This window comes from Cyanistes caeruleus, chromosome Z (assembly GCF_971803275.1).
Source record: "Cyanistes caeruleus chromosome Z, bCyaCae1.hap1.1, whole genome shotgun sequence".
NCBI classification, from domain to species: domain Eukaryota; kingdom Metazoa; phylum Chordata; class Aves; order Passeriformes; family Paridae; genus Cyanistes; species Cyanistes caeruleus.
The window spans coordinates 14794419-14798637 of NC_141732.1; the positions used below are offsets into that span (position 1 = coordinate 14794419).

Here is a 4219-nt window from a genome sequence, read left to right on the forward strand (position 1 = left end):
TTTCTGCTGCCCTAAGGCACTGTAACCACTGTTCAGGAGAGTAAGCAGGAAAGCTGTGCATGTTGATGTGAGAGCTTTTCTTTGGAAATGGCTAAGAAGATTGGGCTGGAATCCTCCACTCCTCTCCCAGGTGGTGCATGGTGATTAGTTCAAAGTTCATACTAAACAGGGTCTGAATGTACATAGGCTGATTTTTTAAGAAAACTTGTCATTTTAGAAAGAGTTATTCTCTGTCCACATGGAGACACAAGATGCCCAGTGCAAGCAGCACAGAATGCAAGTCTGCACACTGTTCCTCAGCCCATGGCAAGTGTCCTGGGTGTTTTTTGTGTGGCAAGGCAGGAGCAGCTCACAGCAGTTTTGGGTTGCTGTTCAGTCGGAGGCTGGAGTACATCCCCACGTGCCGCACCAGGTTGGGCTCCACCACAAAGGCGTTCTCGCCCTTGCCCCGCAGCAGCGAGTAGAGGGCAGTGTCCTTGGCGAAGCCCTGGCGGCAGCGCAGCCCCTGCAGGTATTCTGAGGCCCGGCGGGCAGAGGCAGCAGGGAAGAGCATGGCGGGCGTGCAGCACTCACTGGCTGGCACCACGTTGTAGAGTGCGGGGTGCAGACGGCGCAGCTCCAGCCCATAGTGCCGCCCCACCAGCTCTGACAGGGCCATGCTGTACAGGGCGAAGAACACCACCAGGCACCAGCTGGGGCCCGCTCGCCCTGCGGCCCAGCAGTATGCAAAGGTCAGCACCGGCCCCAGAAACATGCCCAGACCCAGCCACTCCAGAATCCTCATGGGCTCAGGGTTGAAGTAGTGCTGGAGCCTCTCAGGATGGTACGGCTTGAAGTAGAGAGCATCTCTGAGGTAGGGCTTGGAGAATCAGGCCGAGGAGAGGTGCTGCAAGACAGAAAATACCTCCTTCTCTGGCACGGCATCACCTTCCATGAGGAGGATGTACTCTGGGTTGTACACCAAGAGTGACTATTCAAGGCAGAAGAGGTAGTCCTGCTTCTCCTTCTCAAACTGGTTGAGGCTGTGGTCAGGATTCTCTCCAGTTCTGTCACGACTGACCATAGGAAAGAGGCTGCTCAGCAGCCTGACATCCTGATGGATGCTGGGGTCTGACTCCACATTACAGAGGAGCATGCGGTGGCTCTGGCAACGCACCCCACATTTCTGGAGGAGGCGGTGGAAGTGGGAGGCCACTTGCAAGACGTAGTGGAAATCATTCTGCCTCTGCACAGTGATAATGGTGACCAGCAGCAAGGGCTGGAAGGCTTCACTGCCAGACACCTCAGAGGCATTTGGCATCTGCATCTTCTCAAAATAATGGAGGGCATCCTGGCCCTCCTGCTGGTTCTGCTCCAGGAACTCCTGGCTCATGGGGTTCAGGTGCCAGTGCCGCAGGTAGAAGTAAGAGTGGAGGAGCCGGTGGCATATCAAAGGTGCCACCACAGCAAAAGTCACCAGAGTCAGGGTGAGGAGATGGATGAAAGGGCTGGACCAATGGCACCACTTCCCACAGAGCTGCCATGCTCGGTTTAACATAACTGCTGCAGAAGGAGGGCACTCCTGCACTGCTCATGGCCTCAATCCTTCACTTCAATGCATCCTTCTCTCTGGACTGCAGGATATCACTGGGGCCATTGCTGCCAAACCTGCACAGGTTTTGCAAGCCTAGAAAGGAAGAAAAAAGGATGGTTACTGAAATAGGAACTGACAGAGAAAACTGAAATCAAGGGACTAGTCTCTGAGTAAGCTAACATACAAGGCCTCTGTGCAATCCCTTGAGATGGAGGTATCACAGAATAGTCCTGGGAGGTTGAAGACAGATGAGCCAAACTTAGCTTCCAGTGCAAAGGACCCCTGAGGCCTTTTTAGCACACAGGAGCTCCGATCTAACCCAGCTCAAAAGGACTTTGTGTGTTTGTTACTGTGCTTCAAACATACAACAACATGCAAGGTGGATGTAGGATGTGTGGAAATCCCGTTCTGTTAAAGGTACAGAACTTAGGTACCCCTGTATGGTGACACTGACATAGTAATGTTTAGATCACAGCCACGAAGCAAAGCCAGATCTCTTGTATCCTAGTCTAGCATGTACTGGAGAGACAAACTTTTACCTTTTTGGAGGCACATACTTCCCTCCTACTGCTCACACACTTCCAAATGTGTGTTTTTTCACTCTCCTCCCCACAGTGTGAAGCCATTTAACAAAGACACCAATTTATTCACTGAGGGCTTGTGTATGCTAAGGGTAATGTGTGTGTCTATCTGTTTCTCCTCCTCACTAGACCCTGTGAAACACACGGGCAACGCATTATGGACATGTTGTAATTGAGCCATTGACTCATGTTTCGTATTTAAAAGTATGCAATTTATAATACACGCCTTCAATTTTAAACAGACATATTCACATATATTTTTTTTTGTATACACATTCACTTTAAGCAAACATCCACCTTCACAAAAGTTAGATTTTGCCCTAACTGCTTCTCTTGCTGCCCTGAACACTTCACAGCCTAACAGGGCAGTTAGGCTGGTCAAATGAATTCTCTTATGCCAATAGTCTCACTTTTAATCTGTAATTTCATTCTCCCTTTAATTTCCTATTCCCTCTCCCTAAGAACTGAGTTACTCATGTTCCCCTCACTGAGGTGACTGAATGTGCACTGGGTGTTCAGTGCAGAGTTTCTGCCTATTTTTAACCTTCTAGCTTCAGCAAGTTCTGATCATCAAATGGTGGTTCCAGACCAAAATGATATTGTTTTGTCCTTTTCTGCACCATCACCTGAAGCAGCCTTCAGTGAAATACCCTCTGAGTGTGGAGGCTCCAGAGCCAAGGGCAGTAATGGTGTGGAAGAAGGCCTCTAATGTATGAAGTCAAAGCATAGAGAGAAGATTTTCCCCCATATAAGAACACAAGGAAAAAATCTTTTCTGATAGTTCTTTGTATCACCAGTTCACTGTACCACAGTTATACCCAGTTGGCCTGCAGGCTGTCCCTCCCCTTTTTTACCTTCTATGTCCTTCCCTAGAAAGTTCTCCTTTCCCTGTTCCCCCGTTGGCCCCAGTTTCCTGCAATCCTCCACCCCTGTAATCCCATTGGTTCTCCCTGACCCTGCCCTTGCACCACTTTACCCTGTTCCTATTGGACCCTGACCCTTGGATCCACCCCCTCAAACCCATATATATCCCTGGACCCTCCATTGTTCCACGTCATTGTTCCTGGACCCCCGTCGGTGTGCGGCTGCAGTGAACCTGCCCCCCTGGAACTCAACACAAAGATCCTTCCTGGCTCTCTGCTGTGGTGTGTTTGTGAGTGATGGTGTGTGTGAGTGTGTGATTGCGGCCTGCCCAGACACCTTCCCACCTGGAGGCCCTTTGGGGAAGGTAGAGTCACCTTACCATCACCACCCAACGCTACAGCTGGGTGAATGGAAGAAATCATGGCTCTTCTCCAACGTCTCAGAAAAATGGGTCTTGCACAATAAAATAATTGGAGGACATGGAGCAAGGTGTGGGAACAACAGTTTCCCAATAAAAAAATTTTTCAATTTCCACAATAAAAAAATCTCTTATTTGACCAACAGTGGTCAAATAAGATATTTTCAGGCTCCAGGCACTAGCCTGTGTGAAAGTCAAGTACACAACTTCCTCCCTCTGGCACGGGAAATCATGAGGAGTCCAAGCAATCCTTGGAAGGTGAAAAACCATTAGTAGGTGGTGTTTTTCTAACTTGTTATTTACTTGCAAATAATGGTCAAGGGATGTTGTTCTAAATGACCAATCATATTAATTGTACCAAAGTGCTGTGTAAAAGGAGTGTGTTTCTAATAAACCTTTGCTATATGCCTTCTGCTGAAGGCTCGGAGTCTCGCATCATTATTTTGCCATCCCAAATTGGGATAGCATAGTCTGGTTCTGGGGATACTTCAGAACTGCCTTCTTTTACAGAGGTCACAGATTTGCTGTTTTTACCATTAGGAGAACCTTTTGCACTTCCCATATGAGAATGTGACAACCATCTATGAAAGGCCTTTTAACAAGATTAATGCAAAATATATAAGAATTACTGCAAATATTTGTTAGAGAACAGGCAGCTCATGCTGTGAGATCTCAAACCATCCTTAGACAGACTGTGGCATCAGTGCTCTCTTAAGGCTCAAGACAAGATTTAGTGTAATTAAATTGAGAACAGATTTAAATGCTGATGCACGAGAATCTGAA

At 48.1% G+C, this 4219-nt stretch overlaps 1 pseudogene; it reads right to left on the reverse strand.

Annotated features, from left to right (window-relative positions):
- Positions 1-258: 258 nt before the first annotated feature.
- Positions 259-1592, reverse strand: LOC147648139 (GPI-N-acetylgalactosamine transferase PGAP4-like; annotated as a pseudogene).
- Positions 1593-4219: the final 2627 nt, after the last annotated feature.